Source organism: Lissotriton vulgaris, chromosome 10, assembly GCF_964263255.1.
Source record: "Lissotriton vulgaris chromosome 10, aLisVul1.2, whole genome shotgun sequence".
In the NCBI taxonomy this organism is placed as follows: Eukaryota; Metazoa; Chordata; class Amphibia; order Caudata; family Salamandridae; genus Lissotriton; species Lissotriton vulgaris.
Window position 1 is genome coordinate 31,111,978 of NC_141698.1, and position 20,628 is coordinate 31,132,605.

The 20,628-nt window shown below is 42.5% G+C and overlaps 1 pseudogene across 1 annotated transcript in view; it reads right to left on the reverse strand.

The window, feature by feature from the left end:
* Window positions 1-711: 711 nt before the first annotated feature.
* Window positions 712-20,628, reverse strand: part of LOC147684417 (myosin-4-like) — a 43,731-nt pseudogene continuing 23,814 nt past the window's right edge. Inside the window, exons 19-39 of the transcript XR_015300644.1 lie at window positions 18,862-18,998; window positions 18,509-18,764; window positions 17,538-17,780; window positions 17,249-17,425; window positions 17,013-17,158; window positions 16,076-16,166; window positions 15,587-15,976; window positions 15,366-15,492; window positions 11,547-11,665; window positions 9,143-9,339; window positions 8,868-9,051; window positions 7,729-7,894; window positions 7,316-7,440; window positions 6,892-7,200; window positions 6,593-6,796; window positions 6,379-6,504; window positions 5,342-5,512; window positions 5,156-5,260; window positions 4,936-5,031; window positions 4,189-4,323; window positions 712-848 (exon numbers count right to left, since the gene is read on the reverse strand). The product of XR_015300644.1 is annotated as a myosin-4-like (transcript). The remainder of the gene's footprint in view (window positions 849-4,188; window positions 4,324-4,935; window positions 5,032-5,155; window positions 5,261-5,341; window positions 5,513-6,378; window positions 6,505-6,592; window positions 6,797-6,891; window positions 7,201-7,315; window positions 7,441-7,728; window positions 7,895-8,867; window positions 9,052-9,142; window positions 9,340-11,546; window positions 11,666-15,365; window positions 15,493-15,586; window positions 15,977-16,075; window positions 16,167-17,012; window positions 17,159-17,248; window positions 17,426-17,537; window positions 17,781-18,508; window positions 18,765-18,861; window positions 18,999-20,628) is intronic.

A 20,628-nucleotide genomic window follows, 5' to 3' on the forward strand; every position in this document is an offset into this window, starting at 1 on the left:
CATTGTAGCACAGCACGCATCCTGAGAGCCAGTCACGGCCTGAGGTTATAAATAAAGAAGAAGCGACCGCTCGCGGTAACTCCTTAGAGCCCGTTACCCAGTGTGGGTATGATATTATACCACCATCAGCGAATTGGGCCTAACCAGACTGTGCCCTCCCCGCCCCGTCTACAGCCAGTAACATTTGAAAGTGGATAGGTAAAGTTTAGGGGTTATGGTTAAAGAAACAATTTAAGAACAGAAAGTAATAAGTAAGGGAATTAGAAGGGGAATATGTATATGTAACAGAGAACTTAAGGGGGCAGAGGGGGCATTTCCCCCTGTAAATAAAAGAATGACATAAAAGCAGTTAGAGGTTAAGTAAAGATAGGCAAGGGGCAATCTATCTATTTATTTATCTATCTAGGTGTAATATTAAATACATAGACAGTCAGACAGACAGACAAACAGACAGACAGATCGATAGACCAATAGATCGATAGATAGATAGATAGATAGATAGATAGATAGATAGATAGATAGATAGATAGATAGATAGATAGATTGCCCCTTGCCTATCTTTACTTAACCTCTAACCCCTTTTATGTCATTCTTTTATCAGAATCGCAGCTTGATTGTTGTTGTTGGTCATTCCGAGGTGATGAATGGAAAGTATTTCATAGTTTCCTTTAGTGCCCATGTGCGATCAAGAACGGCCACAGTTTTTCAGGGTATATTATGCACTTTATTTCAACTCATACAGTATAACGTCTATATGACTACTAGTTACAATGGAGGCCATGTGCCTTCCGCACGTGTCTTCACGTCGCTTCACGTAGATCTGGGGCTTACTCTTCACTCTCCGGTTTCTGAAAAGTAGTAGAAACAGAAAGCTGTGTTAATGAGACACATCCTAAAAAAGCGTGCCAGACGTGCAATTGCTCAAGCCCTGAGCACCAGTAGACTTGACTACGGCAACGCACTCTATGCCGGAATACCCAATCACCTTCTCCACCGACTACAGACCATCCAGAACGCAGCTGCCTGACTCGTCCTGGACCTCTTCTGGCACACCCGCAGCACACCTCACCTCAGAGATCTTCACCGGCTGCTGAAACACGAATGCATACAAGGCGCTGCACACCACTGGACCGGCACACCTCAACTCCCGGCTCCACTTCACCAGCCCACCAGACACCTCCGCTCTGCCTCACTCTGTCTCATACATTCAGACACCGTATCCGCAGCAGTAGAGAACAGGAGGGCTGGTCTTCTCATACTTCACACTCAAAATATGGAACAACCTCCCAATACACACAAGGGCCTCCTCCTCGCTTCTGGAATTACGTAAAAGGCTGAAGACCTGGCTCTTCAAATAAGACTCTGCAGACGACCCTCACACCTTCTTCAGCGCCTAGATATTGTAGGGTTATTAGTTGTGCTTTAAATATCGATGTAACATAGCATAAGATAACATAACTAGATTCTCATTGGTAATATTCCCAGACCTGCCCACCTGCACCTTCTGAATTGAGAAGGTGTCTCTGCTTTTGAAGAATGGCCTCCCCTTGCAAAAGTAGGTAACAGGAAGCCAGAATCCACCAACCTTTAACCACCAAGAACACTACCTTGATGAGTTTTTCAGTTAATGTTTTTTGATCAGACCAAGAATCACAAGTTCAGAACCTACCTTAGCTTACAGTTTAAATTTTTTTTATAATCCTCATTTCTCTCATCTTCAGTTTCCAGAGTACGAGGCAAGAGCATTTATGTCATTGTGACCTCATGTTCTAGGAATAGTCTAAGTGAGGTCTAGTGGTTTAGGTGTAGTGTGGTGTCAGAGGTGGGGTCTAATAGCAGTGATGTTGTCTTATGTTGGATCTGTCATCTTTTTCGGTGGAGTCGTAGCAAAGTGGACGGCCAGAAGTGTCTCTTAGTGTAAATGTAATGATCTAGAGGATGAAGTGTGGCCTAGTGCAAGAGGCGAGACCTAGTGCTGGAGGTATGCACATGCAGAGTAATAGGGAAGGAGCAATTCTGTGGGGGAAGTATGGCCTAGTGGAGGGATTTTGACTGATAACAAATGTATTGCCTTGTGTAGTAGAAATGATTTAGGGGTAGAGGTGTGGTATAGTGGAGGAGGTGTGGCTAAGTGGTGCAACGATGAAGAAATGGAAATAAAGCTGCCTGTTATTGGTACTATAAATATAATATTATGTCCACAAGGGATAGGATTAAAATGAAAGGGAAGATTTTCAACCCAATCAAAGGAGAAAAGTTGGCATGTTTCAGCCCTTCTAATACCCTTTAATAGGCATGGAGGCATTAATCAGACCTAAATTGCATCCCTCCACCAATAAATAAGTAAACAAAGTGATAAACTATACAAATGAGGGTGATTGCACTCTGCACTATCTCCCTCGCGCTTTGCCCACATAGGGACTTTCCGTCCAAAGCACTCCTGCGGGAGAGTTATTGGCCACACCACAGACTTCCGTTTGTCGTGTGAGGAGGAACCCTGTGATGAAGCATGCCACACCCTAAACAAACTAGTGCTTTTTTGAGTGATAGGGACAGACCACCGTTCCCGAGGTAGGCTCTATCCCACCACCCGGGAAAATAGAATTTGAGTGCCCAAGTGATTAGTATTGGATTAGGAGTTAGTACTTGTTGGTCTCTTATACACTTCTTGGCCCTCTGTGTGCTTTGATGATGTCTCTGGACTACACGTCCTACATGACTACTGTACATTGTGGTTAAATATCTCAACTTAATTGTATGGCAATTTACTTTATTAGGAAGGTGTCATGTAACTGATGACTGAGCAGAAGTCCAAGGAAAAAAGTCCATATGTTTCCACTCATGCTGCCCCAAAATCAACCTCTGGTGGTTGCTTCACTTTGAAGACTCTGGGGCTGTTTTAAAGTTTGATGGACACCTCACCTGATGGACACTTCACCTCCGCCATTTCAAGGGTACTCCGTCTGTCAAGTTTAATGATGTCCACCAGCCCAGCAGTCATGGCAGCTCCCTTCAAAGTGCAAACAGTTTGGTGGACAACCACCATTGTTTTTGACAACCATTCACCAAATGTTTAACTTTTTTTAGTTTTTCAGAAATAAACTCCCTAAGCAAGAATTTGTGTCTGAATAATGAAAAAACACAATGACCCCCACTTCACGAGAGATTTCTCCAAGAGTGTGGGGGTCATTATTGTTTATTTCAGTCCTTCACCGCAAGGCTTTTTCTGGGAGTGAACCACAGAAAAAAGCATCACAACTTCTACTCTAAGTAGAGCAAGCTGTGTGATAACTTTACTATGATGACCCCATCTCTCTCGGTCCATCGAAGTAAGCTTTCGTCAACTGAACAAACAGGGTCTCTGCCAGCAGAAACCCTACAGTAAACCCATCTCTAAATGAGGTAGGCAGAACAAGAGTTTGGCGGACAAGGTATTCTGTTGCAAAGTCAAGCAAATTAGCATCCCTTACTTTCTGCATTCTGATGTGGCTTAGGGACGGATTATGAGTTTGGCGGTCAGAGGGACGGCCAAATCCACGGTGGCGCGGTCCAACCACGTATTATGACTTGGCAGTGGGATCGCCATAGGACCACTGCTACTGCCAGCGATCCACAATCCCTAATGGTTTTGCAGCTGCCTGATGTCATAATATGAGACCGCCAAGCATATTATGAATTTCTTCACTGCCCTCCTTTTGATAGGGATGAGCCTGCCATGAAAAGGGTGACAGTGAGAAAACTAAGGGGTCCTACAGGGCCCCCTGGTGCCTCAGTGCACGGGGATGAATGCAGGGGGCACATGGAGTGCCCCCCTGTCTTTCTACACCCCCAGTTCCTGCACACCATTGACTTTGCAGTCCATGCCATGCTGGAACACACTGTGGCAGTCCCATAGCACTGCCTTTCTAAGTCTCTCCTATGATCCTTTGAAAGGCAACTCAGTGGACCAGCTGCCGCAGGACTGCCCATCCAGATTACAACTTGTAATCCGGCAGGCATTCGGTGGTGGAGTTTGGCGGTGTGGGAGTGGCGCAGTGGCCTGCCGCCCAACTCTCACACCGCTAACCTCAAAGTCGGGCCTTAATCTTACTCTCAAACGCCTTCTACATCAAGGAATCATTACCTGAGAAATCAATATTAGTCACTGAAAAAGCATTAATTATAGAATGGTATTAATACTATTGTTACCTTGCTTCCGATATCGCGGCTCTTAACACGCAGTTTATTGACTTGCGTTTCAGCAATGTCGGCTCTCTCCTCTGCTTCCTCAAGCTCATGCTGCACTTTTCGGAATCTGGACAGGTGGCCGTTTGCCTGCTCCTCCTGCAGCAAATAATAGGAAATGTTGGACCGATATGTTTATTCGCTCTTTATCACCAAGTGCCTTCAGCTCAAGGTCTTGTGATTGGCACAGCCAGCCACCCGACCACTATAAATGCCCAGTTACTTGATAAGGAGCATTTGTAAATGCCTTAACTCCTTTTTTTGTATTGTCTATGATTGGTTCTATCTGCAAGATACATTCACATTGTGTGGTGCTGTATCTTTACAGGCCAACCATGTTCCATGAATTTGGTCTTTCATCATTTAAGAACCTCACATATGAGTTCCACATGATGCTTGTGCCATGTGAGAGACGTACAAGAATAGATAAAAAGTCTATGAAAGTGGAATGAACCTACAGACTTGCTGACCCAAGACAACCCAATATAATATCCAAAATTAATTCACTTTTTCATCCTTAGAAAGAAACAAACTTTTTCCCAAGTCACTAAGCACACAGCTGAAGATAACCAGTGAGGCCTGGTTTTCAGGAGGCAAGAAGACGGCATTAGAGTGACTCTATATTTTCCTGGAAAGACCTGAAGATGATGCTCTTGTCTGGAAGCAGCACAATGGGGTTTATGTTCCACAGTCATTAGTATTGGTACTTACATATTCCTCTGCCTGCCGCTTATAGGCTTTGACTTTCAACTGCAGTTTGTCCACCAGATCTTGAAGTCTTGCAACAACTTTTTTATCTTCTTCACTCTGTACAAAAATAGCACAAATTATAGAATTAATTGCTGAGGTTAATAAAGTGATAACTTTCAGCTCATCGTGTGGAAAAGGTGTTTCATGTCAGAAAAAACGGTTAGCTTGACCAAATTGGTACCTGATAGGACAGTTCTTTGAACCGTCTCTCGTACTTGCGAACACTCTTCACGGTCTCTGCTCCTCGTTTTTGTTCAGCATCAAGCTCATTTTCAAGCTCGTGGACCTATGAAAGTCAATCATTTCAGTAATGGCACGGCCTCGCAGCTGAACGTATTTAAATCTCAATACTCAGGTGTTAACTCACTCTGCTCTCCAGTTTCTGGAGCTGCTTCTTCCCTCCTTTCATCGCGAGCTGTTCGGCCTCATCCAGGCGATGCTGCAGGTCCTTCACGGTCTGCTCCAGGTTCTTCTTCATCCTCTCAAGATGGGCGCTCGTATCCTGTTCCTTCTTGAGCTCCTCAGCCATCATAGAAGCCTTAATAAAATGAAAAGTATATGATTTATAATTATCCTGTAACCTCATCCAACAGGTGAAGTTGTAGGTCTGTACTAAGCCTGGGCGGAGTTTGCAGAGTTCCGCAACGCAGAACAACCGACGTGACCAAAATACTTGGCCGTGCCACACGGAGTTCCACGAGTGGCGGAGTGTACTTGGTAAATACTGTTCGTGTTGATGTTCAGCACCGGGTGTTTGTCCTGCGCTGGAAAATCAACGCAAACAGCATCATGCTCAAGAGGGTGCTGCTTCTTTTCTGCCACTCGAGTAGATTTGCTACCCGAGCGGCAACTTTCTCAACACAAACAGAATGTTTCTCAATGCGAGCAGTCATGATTGCCCACGCTGAGAAATACGACCGCCCGCATTGATAAATCTCACTGGGAGGTGGATTTTTCTTGCTCAGGATGACCTACTTGGCATTGGGGAGCACGAGCAAGCAAAAATATTACAGGGAGGTGTATTTCCCTCGCTTGCGCTCACCAACTTGATGGTGGAGAGCATGAGTGAGGGAAAAAACTCTGCTACATGGAACAGAGTTTTTGGAAACTCTGCTTACTCCACGGAGCCTGGAGTGCAGAAAACTCTGCAAACTCCACGAGCCAAATGGTGTTCACTGCCTGGGCTTAGTCTGTACCACTTCGAAAATATTATGACACAGAGAGAGGCAAAACTGTATATCTTTAGAGGCACAAAGCAAGAGTCATCCATCAGAGATAGAAGTTAAAGTCATGCAAGATCCATCAATAACAGAAGAGTGTTTTTTGTTGCAAAAAATGTGTATGAAATGAAAGCATATATCATGTTCTACATCACACTTTCTTTAGCTAAGCTATAGTACTTACATCAGTGATGGCCTTCTTAGCTTTTTCCTCAGCATTCCTGGCTTCCTGGATGGCTTCCTCGGCTTCACCCTGGAGCTGGGAATTGTCACTCTCAAGCTTCTTCTTGGTGTTTATAAGGCTGGTATTCTACAAACAAAGACATCCAAAGCACACATTAGACAATTTTGTTCATAAGCAGTTTATTATTTCCCATTGTTTCATGAAAGAGGTCTACCTGAGAATGAAGAAGTTGGACGCGTTCACTGACATCAAGAAGTTCCTGTTCAGCAACTTTGCGAGCTCTTTCTGTCTGTTCTAGAGCAGCCCTCATTTCATCCAGTTCCGCCTGCTGCAGGTTGTTTCTGCGTTCAATGGCAGCCACCTGTTCCTTCAACTCCTCTTGTCCTCTAACAGCATCATCAAGATGAAGTATTGCATCCTTGAGAGCAAGGCAACATTATGCATTAGTTATCTTTCAATTGGAGAGCAGGATACAATGATAAGTACAGTTTGAGCTGATGCAGTTATATGTACCTTGAGTTGACCCTGTACGTTCCTCAGTTGCTTCTGTGCTTCTGCAGCCTGGCGGTTGGCGTGGCTGAGCTGAACCTCTAATTCATTCAGATCTCCTTCCATTTTCTTCTTCAGCCTCAGAGCATCATTCCTGCTTCTGATCTCAGAGTCCAGTGTGCTCTGCATGCTTTCTAAGGCCCTCTAGCTGTTCCTCTTCAGCTGTTCAATTTCCTCATCCTTTTCAGCCACTTTCCTGTCCACATCTGACCTCACCTGGCTCAGCTCAAGCTGAATGCGCAGGATCTTGGCTTCCTCATGTTCTAATGAACCCTTTGTTACAAAGAAAGGAGGAGATAAGAGGCCATTTCCAGATGGATAATATCACTGCACTACTGTCACACTGGAACTCACCGAGCCTGCTATTGAAAAATCATTGTTTACATACCTCAGCCTCCTCCAGGGCAGTCTGAAAGTCAGACTTTTCTTGCTCAACCTGCTTCTTGGCTTTCTCCAGTTCATGTAAGGATTTTCCAACCTCTGCAACCTGTTCAGTGAGATCTGAGATCTCCTCTGTGTGAACAGTTAGGAAAGAGTTACACCTGGGCAAGTGCTTCTATTTATGGAAGACCATTAATCACACAAAATCAGGATACAATTGTTTATAAAAATCAGTTATATCCACTCATAGTCTTTGGTATTTAAATAAATGCATATAATAGCATGGTGGTAGCAGATACCAAGTTCTTGTTAGGAGTTCCTGTGATGTCATTAAAGTGACGTCACAAGGCATTGTTTCTATTATACGCTGCTTGAAAGGCACTTTACCAGTCCCGGGGAAAACCCTGTTTTGAAACTTACGCTGAAGGTTCTTGTTTTCACGTTTTAGGGTTTCAAGATGGTCCAGGGATTCCTCGTAAGCATTCTTCATCTTGAAGAGCTCGGTGCTCAAGGATCGGGCATCCTTCTGAGTTGCCTCCAGCTCGGCCTGCCCTTCCTCGTACTTCTGCTTCCATTCCGCCAGGACCTGTTCACAAAGAGTGTTAGTGATCGCTGTTTCAATGGCCAGAACTTCTATCTGCGCACACAGAGAAAATTTGACCACCGATGTCATATTTTAATGTGAGTCAGTGGAGGAGAACAGAGATGAAGGATTTCTTCTTATCATTCTCCAGACCCTATCCAACTTTACAAGCTCAAGATTAATACAAGGTATATGTCTTCAGAAGTGAGTGAGAGACAGTGCATTGATATCTTTGGGCATTATCAGAAGAGTCTAGCTGGTTTGAAGACTAGCAAGAGATACACCGCACTTTTGGGCTGAAAGTATCAAACCAGACAGGGATACGAACATGAAAAACGAATGAAAGAGGACCACGTGGACACTGCCTAAACATAACCAGGAGCTTTGTAATTTGGTTTGTATCTGGGATCCTGCAATAAAATATGCTTCTTTTCCATATAAGTTATTTGTATTTCACTATCATTTTTCTATGTTTTTATTCACAATATCTTCTGTCCTCAATATTTGCATATGTTGCCATTGTTAGTGGTAAGGTTTTCCAATCACCAGGCCATATGATTAAAGATCAACATTTTTCATCAAGCTTTAGTAATTCAGATTTTACCTCAAATCTGTTATCTATAATCACATAATTAAAACATTTGCAAACATGGTATACTTTTTGTTGATCTATTTGGAGATGTTTATTCGAAGACCATACAATTTTGGAGGCTTGCCGATGGATAATCACACTGTTTTCTTTTTGATGCCCTGCACAATCCTACTAAATTATAGGAGATAGAATAATGCCATTTATAGTTTTTCATTTAGCTCTCTGGCAGGTGAATTTACAATGTGTCCTATACTTACAGTTCAGAATGGACCTACATTTCGGTGAAAAGTGGTTTTGTCTTCATTGTATATGAATTCCATTGATATGTGATCACTAAGTTGTATCTGTCTGTATTAAGAATTGTAAGTGTAGCATAGCAATTACCTTATCAAAGTTCTTCTGTTTCTTGTCTAGAGCTGCGGCTGCACTATTCGCTCTCTCGACGTCGATCATGAGGTCCTCCACTTCACCTTGTAGTCTCTGCTTGGTCTTTTCCAGAGATGCACACTTTGAGTTCACCGCCTCAACCTGCTCCTCAGCATCCTGCAGTCTCTGAACAAGCTTTTTCCTGTAAAATTTGGAGAAACATTGAGTCTGACTATTTTCATGCATTTAATGGCTCATGTAGCAGCATTGATCATTTACTGGACATGACATACTTGGCCTCTTCCAGTTCTTCTGTGCGCTGGATGGCATCGGTTTCATACTTGGTCCTCCATTGGGCAACTTCCCCGTTGGCTTTGGACAGAGCGCGCTGGAGCTCAGCCTTGGCTTCCTGTTCCTCCTCATATTGTTCACGGAGCAGATCACAGTCATGTCGAGAGGACTGCAAGGCGTGTGCCAGGGCGTTCTTGGCCTACAAACAAATAAATATATATTTAGCAAAAGTCTTGATGGATATTTAGTCTGGTCCGATCACATACTATGGGATTTATATTTCGGTGGACCGGATATCCGTCACCGTTGTGACAGAGTAACCTGTACACCAAGTTTTTAATCAGGCCCATAACCTGTTAAAAAAGATCTCCCCTTCCCAATGAAAAAAGGTTTGTGATAATTGTATGGGTGATAATGTACAGATGTGTGGGTTTGAGTGTTATTCCCCATTTTCACCCACTGAAGTCTATTTGTAGCAGTAAAGCCGAGCAGAAACCTAATTTTCTAAATGGAGATTTACTTCCAGATCTACCATGATGGTCTAAACACCCTCCTTGGTAGAAGAGAGGAGGTAGATCTATTGATGCATGCACAGAGTAACTGTTAGTTTAGGACGGGTGTTTGACGGCCACCGTTTATATCTATTTGTATTTTATGTTACATACGCGCGTACAATTGTATTCCTCTATCTGCAGGGGTCTGGCAGGATTTGTTTGTTCCTAACTAAAGTTAGTCTAGCCTCTGGGTTCCTGAGTCCCACCACATGTGGTCCTGAATTTATGAGATTTTACTGTGGACATTAATTCACCCAAATGCCAGGGATGCCGGAAGTGACGCAGCACACACATTGATCCCAGTGCCGGCAAACAGTTGATCCTGTGGCCTGGCAATACTTTGAACAGCCTGAGGGGCAGGAAAAAGGGAAGAAGTGGAAACAACTGGAAGTAAACAAGGCCCTGGAGCCATGTTTAAATCATGAAGGTATGATCCGCAGGGATCATGCCTTCATGATCTCTGCGGCCAGGGGTAGCATGGGAAGCTCTATTGGTACCAAGGGGCAAGCCACGGGTAGCACTGGCTATCCCTGGCTTCCATTCATGGAGCATCTGTGCAAGTGAGAATGGCAAGGGTAGCGAACAAGCAATTCAATGCATGGTCAAAGGCTCTGCCACCCAACAGAGATCTGTACAATCCGTATGAATATGGGGCCTGAATCTGCAAAGGAGAGAGAACTGAAGGTATTGTAGATTTGTCTGGGAAAGGTAAGGCTTGTGCCACGCCTCTGGGGACAAGTTTCTCTTCTCCAGTGAAAATCGCTCCATATAAGTGAAGCGTAGCCTCTTCCATTGTGGATTATAGACCACAGGAGTCATATCACCAAGAGATGGAGGGTGGAGAATCCAAGATAGCACGACTGGGAAACATCACTTTTTAATTTTAAACTGCTTTGTGGTTTCTCACACTTTCTGCAGACATCAATGGGCATATTTAATCACCTGATGCACTAAATCAGATTTATCGCAAATACACAGTTGACGTAGTTCTCTTTGCGAAATCTTCTCAGCGGGAAGTAGACGGATTACTCATTTGCCGCCCTCACGTACTTGTAACTACTTGGTATGTATTGTGAAGACTAGTCTGTGCATTATCTGTTGTTGGAGAGTGAAAAGTCACAACCGTTAACCTATTATTCTCTGGCATGGGTTTCTCTAAAGAACCTTTCCTGATCTTTCTTGCTGCAGCTGCTTAAGAAGCTTAGAGTATCAAACAAACACTATGGGCCCGATTCACAGAACTAACTTAAGACAAAATCCTAAACTTACTACTTTTGGTATTCACAGAAGTTAGGATTTTGTCTTAATTTTGTCTTAAGACAGACATAAGACAGACTTAACACAGACTTAAGTTAGGATTTTGTCTTAAGTCTGTCTTAAGACAAACTTAAGACAAAATCCTAACTCCTGTGAATACCAAAAGTAGTAAGTTTAGGATTTTGTCTTAAGTTAGTTCTGTGAATCGGGCCCTTATAGTTTAGGTGAGATAATTGGTACATTCCTCTGGGTGAAGTATGTAGTAGTTTCTTGCTACGTATCTAGATAGACCTGTAGGCAAGGATGTGCGCTAAAACCTATACTAGAAACATTTCGGAAACAGTTTTTGGATCCTCCCCGCCTACAAGAAGAATTCTTGAGTGTATGACAATGGGGAGGTTACCCATGCTGGATAAACACTGCTACAGGTAAGTAGCTTCTGTTTTCATGCATTGTGGCCCTACTCATATGGCAGTAAATCTATAATCTGATCAAGGGAACATTAGAAATCATATTTTACATACATCTGTAGCTAGCTCTAGTCTACAGAGGACCAAACTGTAAATTCAGGATGCATGAGAGGAACACATCTTACCTTTGTCTCTTCTTCAAGCTGCCTCTTCAGTTCTTCGGTTTGTTGAGTGAACACTTGTTTTCCTCTCGACAGCTGAGAAACCAACGACTCTTTCTCTTCAAGGTGACGGGACAGCTCACCTGAAAGTAACGGGAAGCATACGTAATTTTTCTTCCAGCAGACATTAAATATGTTCCAGGTTTTGTAAAGAGTGTAAGTGCAAAGTGGTTTAAAATCATTTTTAATATTTATGTTATTTTTGCAGTTGTTTGTTTTTCTGACACTTCCACACTCTTCCGTAATCATGTACTCCAGGTATAGGCACAACTCATCGACTTGAAGCGTATTGAATAACCAATGTATATCAAGTTGCTTATCACAGAGCTTCTTTTTCATAGACTTCGGTGAAGATAAAATAATAACAAAAGAAGACAGGATACAATATGATGGAACATCTGGGCTTGTCTTCCTACTGAAAGAGCGCTGCATATTTGCTGTTAGCAGCGCTCATGGGAGGATTGAAATTTACAGTAAAAGTTGACTTACATGTAGCTCACATTTAAAGGTTTTCCCCTAGGTAAGTTAAACTCCAATGCAATATAACCCTAAATTCACTAACATGAGTTTGTGATTGTGTGGAAAACTCGTACATTTTAAGGAAATTCATCGCTAAGTTTTCAACAGAGAAGCGCAAGCCTAAAATCCTCAAGGCCAACAGTTGTCCAACACAAATGCAAGCGCTAGAAAAAAACTGGCCAGGTGGCAATCAAGGTGTGGTCTGACCATTCTGTTTTCTTGTTCAGCTTAAGTAAAAGGTGACTTTTGTTTTCTTATGCTCATTATGGATCTTGCAGATGCACAACGATTGACGGCTGCTCCCTGGTGCATTAGTAAGGGCGTCAAGTCTGATGTTTTGCAGATGCATTCCGCGTGAAGTTGCTTACTTCCTTCCTAGGGAGCTGTTTCAAAGGTGGGATCATTGGGCAACAGCAAACAATCCCTAGATCCAGAAGATCACTGAATTCTATGGCCGGCATTTACTGCAGTTGGGCTGTGGAACGAAGGGGCGACATTGCAGTGTTACAAGCCGGCATCGATGGTGAGGGGTTCAGATCCCAGACTAGAAGGAGGGAGTGGTCCTATACTGTGTTAGCCGAGTCAAAGGCTTTGAACTCTTTCTGAATTATTTTATGGTTTGCGAAGTCCCTTAGTGAATAAGAGAGGTTTTTGGAAATTGAAGCAAATGGAGTCTGCAGAGTCTGTCCTCCATGGCTCTCACTCCTCCCCTTTGATTGTTGTATTAAGTCTCAGCAACTTCATATTTGAAATCTAAAATACTGATTGGTAACCAGGCAAGAGACAAAAGGACTGGGCGCTCAACTGTCGCAGCAAGGAGTGTAAAGGTACAAGAATTAGTAAAGATTGGTGCTCCATGGGGAGAGGGCTTGGTCACCAATTCAACCTCATGAATCCACACAGCATAGGGGATATAACAGAACCAAAAAGTATACCCCGAGCACACATTAAATTAATGATGCAATGGTAGAATCACAAAAAACAGCCAACACGTGTTTCGTCGTGTGTCGTGCACGACAACTGGAGGGATTTCCTGCACGGTGGAATCCTTGCAGGTCATGAACTCATGATCTAACCTACAGCTATATACTATCTACACATTTACTTCTTTGCTTGTGTTGGCGCTATCTGGCTTATACTCCGTGCTGTACTGTTCACGTCCTAAGTAAGTCGAAGGCTTAATGCATTGAAAATAGTCTTACAAACGTCGTACACCTACCTTACTTGCAAGGATTTTTTTAGCAAGTTAGAAGGATTTAAAATACTCTCGTTCTTATTACGGCGGTCTATCAAGATTGAATAATATAATGAACTGGAGAATTTATCAGCCCTGAAAAAGTAATTTGTGTGTTACAACACACTATGAAACACATGTTGGCTGTTTTTTGTGGTTGTACAATTGCATCAAGCTGTATCTTGGAATACTACCTGATTGAATTGAGAATACTGGATACCTGAATAAAGAATCGGAACTTCGAACAATACTGAAAGACTTTCTCAAATTCATTGGACTAAAAATATTAATTCAATGTGTGCTCAGCACAGAACTTCATATTGGAGGTTAGATTTATCGAGGACTAGTGGTAGGCAGCTAACATCCAGAAGTAGATGGGACTTTCCTCCAGAAAACCGTATGCGTGTTGCACAAAATCATGAAGCTATTTTTGACGGCTTTGATCTGACCCTTTTAAATATTCTGTCTCTGCTTCTTCAGAAGGCCATAGTCCTGACAAAGTCTTTCTAATGGTTTGCGTCAAGAAAGGTCATATTCGAAACTTGTCCCCTAGTTTTTTTTTAGTTGACCCCCCGGGAATCTCCCCAGATTTGAAGCTGAGTATGTTAATTTCTTTGATGTAAATCTGATTCTCTGTTTCTGACTACAGCAGTATAGGCAGGGCTCGAGTCGGGGGTACACGCAGGTACACAGTGTCCCCCACTCTTTTCACAGGGTGGACGCCGTCCCCCCTGCCAAGAAGCTGGGCTCCGCAGAAATATGTTGAACGTGACCGGGACACGGTCAGCACGTGATGTCATGAGGTCATTTGCATATTGTCTTACTTGTCCAGTCCCCCCACTTCTTTTTATAGGACTTCTATAGGGACCTCTCCTTCATGGAGTAATGGTGATGGATGTGCTATAAGCACTAGGAGGTTGGTTTGAAAATCAACCCTCCCTATGTTACCTAGGTTATTTGTGGAAGCGGTGAAGCTGAGTGATCTGCTCAAAGGGATTCAGGTGGAGTACACTCCAATGAGACATAGAATAACCTCTGTGACTTGAATGTATATTTTTTGGTGATGGTTTTGGACATGCCAAACCAGTCTTCTCAACTCTTCTCAGAAAGTAAAATCAAGAATCAAAATGACCCCTGCACATGTGTTGAGCAGATAGTGATTAGCGAGGAGAAGGAAGCAAGCAGCAAGTAAAGTTGACACTGGCAGAACATGACGTTTTGCATTTTTAGCATCCTAGAACTCAGCACATTCTTCCAGTGCCGGTGTGATAGAAGCACAAGCTTTTCATCTGGATTAGCAGGCATGCTAGCTCCCAGAAGACTATGACCAGCTCAAAAGTTAGACTGGTATTCTCAGTAATTGCCCCGCAGGAGAGGTAGAATGTGAGGACAAAGTCCAAAGCTTGGCAAGCCCTGTTGATGGAGATTTCCACAGTCGCTCAAACATGTGTCCATAAACTATGTTGTTTGCTGTCTTTGATTTTCAACCAAGATACTGACCTTTCAGATGAAAGGGATTCTATGGGATATTGAGTTTACATGTGCCAGTTTAGTTTTTTTCCAGGACCGCTGATTACGTCCTGATTGTTGGCAGCGAAGCAAACACCACTGTCTCACAGATTTTGACTTCACACTGCAGAAAGGCGCTTCCGCAAGATGAGCTATTGAGTTCCCCGTCTTGCTCTAAGTCCTTCATTCTCTTCTCCCTGGGTCTCAGCACTCTTCAGCAACTTTTTTTTAGCTTCTTGACTGAGTTCTTAGTCTCAAATCTCTCTCTCTGATTTAGGTTGAGCCACATATCATTCAGACCATTTTCGCAGCTTTACCACCTCCCTATTTTTTAGCCTTTGTCGTGTGTCCTAAACTAAGAAAGGGTGGAACAAGAGGATGGATTAGTCATTTGTAATGAATGCTGCTCAGAAAATAAGAACCACTTAATTAAATACCCACTATTCTGAATATTCATTTGATCATTTTTTGTATTTCTTGATATTTCAGAGACATTGTACAAAAAGGCGGTGTCGGCCTACCGTTCTCGGTTTGGAAGCGAGCCCTCTGGGTTGTGAGATCATTGATTATTCGCTGATGTTCATCATTCTTTGACTTAAGCTCACTGAGTTGGTCCTCCAGAAGCCGGCTCGTCTTTTCAAGATTGGCCTGTTGAACAGAATTGAAAGGGATGACTCCGATGTACTGATAAGATAGCTATGCTGAGGAACAATGGATCTGCTTAACAGAATTTTCTTTTTACCTTGGATTTGGATACATTCTCCATGTTGCTGGCAAGGTCATCGATTTCCATCTTGTATTCACTCTTTTCTTTCTCCAGCTTTTGCTTGACCCGCTGCAGATTGTCGATCTGTTCCCCAAGTTCTGCAACACTGTCAGCGTGCTTCTTGCGAAGAGCAGCAGCAGTAGCTTCATGCTGTAGTGTGGACTCTTCCAGGTCTCGTCTCAGTTTCTGGAACTCTGCTTCACGCTTCTTGTTCATTTCAATCTGGGCTGAAGTGGCTCCACCAGCTTCTTCCAGTCTTTCACTGATTTCTTCAAGTTCCCTGGAGAGATCGGACCTCTGTTTCTCAACCTTTGCCCGAGCTGCCCGCTCTGCTTCAATTTCCTCCTCAAGTTCTTCAATACGAGCCTGAAATAAAGATATGCATAAATGTTCTCATGTTCTAATCAAACTATCTTCAACTTTTTAAAAATGTATTCATAAACCTCAAAATTTCTGGAAAAGTACCTGCAATTCTTTGATTTTTTTCTGCAACTGGACTCCCAGAGTTTGTTCATCATCAATCTTGCTCTGTAGTTGGTTGATTTCAAATTCTTTCCTAAGTTAAAAATGTAAAGAGGTAAGACTGACTGGAAATATGGTGCTGTCCATGGAACAGTTTTGTGTTTTTTAAGAATTACAAGGAGTTACACCTCTTATAACAATGGACAAGTGGAGGTAAAGGCCGGCCGCCAGTAGGAGAAGATTCCGTCCAATGAGAATAAATAAATGACTGCGGACAGCTTCCTTTTCTTCCCAACTATTTCGCCTTGTCCCAGGTTTTCAACTTCTAAATTGAGACCCAGAATTATTCGATTTTTGTGACAGTAATTTATCAAGTGAAATGTGTTTGAAATAAGAGTGCAAGTCATCCAGAAAGCTACTGAGACTTCAATGCATAAAAGCCAGTATAGCCGCATTGATTTCAGAAGAGGGCTTGAGGGCTGGTGTGGACCACATTGTGGCAGTGTATCTGCTGTTCTCAATGATATACCCAGGATGCCCCAGACCAATGATGCTTCCCTGACCAGAGGTTGGTCTTCTACTGGTGTTACACCATGTGATGTTAGCAAGAGGTACTATAGCATCTTTTTGAGACTTACCCTGGTGCTGGTCGGACCTTAATAAACGCTGTCATTGCGGGTGAAAGGGAGGTTCCACTTCTCTTTTCTAGGAAGTGTAAGTGACTCCAGAGCCTCAGGGACAGAGGCCTCTGTGGAATCAAACTCTGGCTAGCATTCCTCCCTGGACACAAGTGTCCGCCATCCAGTAAAGGCAGCTGTTATTTTAATGTGAGATTGGTCCTTTATTTACTGGCCTAATAAAGTATTTAATGTTATCTAATTGTTTATTATTTTTTAAAGTCAGTTACACATTTCCTTTAGTTTTTCAAATTGATACTTACTTCTTTAGCTTTTCATCAGCTTGCTGTTTATCATTCTCAAGATCCATCACAGTTTCCTGGGACAGCTTCAGGTCACCTTCAAGCTTCCTCTTGGCCCTCTCCAGGTCCATGCGAAGTTTCTTCTCTTGTTCCAAGGAGCCTTCAAGCTGGAAATGTAAAATCAAGTCCACTTGATACATTTCTCAAGCAACCTTTTGCTAATCAAGCAGAATGTCAAACATATCTCGAGAACTTACATCATCCACTTGCTGTTCCAGTTTGGTTTTGGCTTTTGTAAGTGCATTGACCTTGTCTTCTTCTGCCTGGAGGTCATCCATGGTCTGCTGGTGGGCTTCCTGGAGGGCTTTCTTCTCCTTTGTAATCTTCGTAACATTGTCTTCAAGTGACGCCATTTCCTCTGTAAGGTTTTTAACCTGAAAATTGAAGTTCAAGAAAGATTTTTCGATAATATTCAAAAAGGTTTAGCATATTTTCAATATTGCAAATGTTAAGAAGATGATTTGAGAAATTGCTGTTACCACATACCTTATTCTCCGTGGCATGCTTTTCCTTCTCTACTTTGGCGAGAGTCAGCTCAAGGTCATCAATGTCTTTCTTCAGCTCAGAGCATTCATCCTCCAGTTTCCTCTTCTTGGCTGTTAGCTCAGCATTACTTTCCTCCTCATCTTCAAGTCTTTCAGCCATTTCTTTGATTTTAGCTTCCAGTTGGATTTTGTTTTTGATGAGACCTTCACATCTTTCTTCTGCATCTGCTAGGCTTTCAGTTTCCTGTATGCAATCAGATGAATTACATTTACATACATGTATAATAGCTATTTATGCTTATTATATATTTTGTATACTACAGGCCCGATTCACAGAACTAACTTAAGACAAAATCCTAAACTTACTACCATTTTGGTATTCACAGAAGACACTTACTCATTTTGGTATTCACAGAAAGCTCTTACTCATTTCGGTATTCACAGAAGTTAGGAGTCCTAACTTTAGGACTCCTAAATGCCTTCTGTGAATACCGAAAGTCTTAAGGTTAGGATTTTTCTCAGTTTAGGAGTAGTAAAGTTAGGACTTCTACTTTAGGACTCCTAAATACCTTCTGTGAATACTGAAAGTCTTAAAATTAGGATTTTCCTCAGTTTAGGAGTAGTAAAGTTCGGACTCCTAACTTTAGGACTCCTAAATACCTTCTGTGAATACTGAAAGTCTTAAAATTAGGATTTTTCTCAGTTTAGGAGTAGTAAAGTTAGGAATCCTAACTTTAGGACTTCTAAACTGAGAAAAATCCTAACTTTAAGACTTTCGGTATTCACAGAAGGCATTTAGGAATCCTAAAGTTAGGACTCCTAACTTCTGTGAATACCGAAATGAGTAATTGCCTTCTGTGAATACCAAAATGAGTAAGTGCCTTCTGTGAATACCAAAATGGTAGTAAGTTTAGGATTTTGTCTTAAGTTAGTTCTGTGAATTGGGCCCTACGTGCCTGCCTCTTCTCTTACCGACTGGCATTGAAGGAGAAGATCGTTCTTCTCTTGCAGTAAAGCAACCATTTTCTCCTCCAGTTCCTTCTTTTTTGCTTCAGATTTTTCCAACGCTTCCTTTGTTTTACCAAATTCTTCTTTCATGTTCGCCATTTCCTTTTCTGTCTCAGCACTCTTCAGAAGAGGCTTAATCTTAAAGTAAAGTTTCATCCACGGCCAGGTTTTGACATTCATAAATGACCGAACATTGTACTGGATGGTGAACAGAGCTTCTCTATTGAAGGGAAAATAATACAACATTGGTGAGCATTGCAGATGGTGTATGTCATTGATGAATATCAATTTTATTGCCTCTTGATCCTATGCAGCACCTTCTGTCCATCATCTTCTTGAATTCCACTCTCATAAGGAAACCTCTGCAAAGCGCCTGTGTGCGGGTGATGAGCTCGGCCAGCTTTTCATCCCTCATCTCTTCTAGGGTACCCAGGAGACCAGCTTTGAAGAACACCTTCAATGTAAGTGAAAAATTGCTAAGTGTATTTTCCTCTGATACTTTCACATTGTGATTTTATATTGAGGTACATTTTAACGTTATTAGGAGATTTTTCATTAGCATTGCTATGGGAGCTGGTAGATGAGGAACCGATCAAGGATCCCAAAGTACAGAAGCATACTCGTGAAATTAAAATGAAAATCTCCACAACACACATTACCTTTCTAACACCATTTTAAGAGGGATCAGGTTTCCCTGTGACGCTTGCTAGAGCATCATCGAGAGCATTTTGGTACCAATAATTGAACTCTGTACATGTGCCATCTGTAATAAGAATTCCTTATAGAAAACACTGGGGCATATTACCAAGCAATAGCGATAATTATCGCTATTGCTTGGTTGGAGATAAACATTTACTGCTGAGCTGCGGCGATTTTTACCGCAAATAAACCTTGGTATTACCAAGGTTTATCGCAAATGCGATAAAAATCGCCGCAATGCATGAATATCGCTGAAAAGTCAGTGATATTCATGCATTTCCGAGCGAATGCTCTTAGCCATGTTATCCACCTCCCATTGGATAACATGGCTAAGAACTGCTCAGGGCAGGTGTTAGCTTTTGGAGATATTCGCGCTTAGCGCGAATATCTCCAAACGTTGGTAATAGGAGATAGCGATGTTAGCGACTGTTTTCAGTCGCTAACATCTTGGCACGCCCACTTTGCATGTCATTAGTGATAAATATCACTGACATGCAAAGTGGGGCCCAAGATGATCGCTATCTCCTACTAGCTGTCGCTAACTGGTGTTAGCGACAGCTAGGTAATAGGGAGATAATTTTATCTCCGCTTCCTTGGCTTTTAAAGCCAAAAAAGCGGAGATAAACCCCCTTGATAATATGCCTCACTGTTTTTACTGGAATCCTTTTTTTAAAGCAGGAATGCTATTAGAACCTTCTGATGAATACTACTAACTACAGATTCCTCACCTTTAGAACATATGCCTCAGGTGTCAACTGGATCCAGAAATGTTTCATAGCAGTGCTCCCACACGCTGTTAGGTGATACTGTGCGACTTCTTGTAGGCTTAGTTCCACCCCAGATGTGACAAAGCAGAGCTGTATATAAGCCCAACCCCTGCTTCCCAACATTAGTTCCTTTCTTTCTGCATCTTTGAACGTGCATCCAGAGCTCAGCTTCCACTTTCATAAGTCGTTCAACGACTCCTAAGCCGAAGTCCAGTGTACAAGAGAAGATGTCCCTTCCTAAAACTACTGTCTTCAAACCATGCTATAACTGCAGAAAACAGATGTCGGTCATGAACCCATACAAGGTGTGTTTTTGGTGTTTGGGCTCAGGTCATTCAGCACCATACAGCTGTACACTGCCAAACCAAGAAGTAATCATGCGTCTCATGCAAGTCCCACACTCGCTTCAAGTTGAAGGCCCAGACTTGCTCCTACTCCCAAGGACGCTCCCATGAGAAGTCTTCTTTGCTGTTGAAGTCCTCGGGTAAGTATGAGTCCAAGAGGGACCATATGAAGGTGAAAACTCCATACCACCACACTTTTTCTCAAACGAGAATTTGAAAGTGAGTAAAGGTGTCGACTGATTTTGCTCCCTGTCTCCAACTGAGAAGTTGCTTC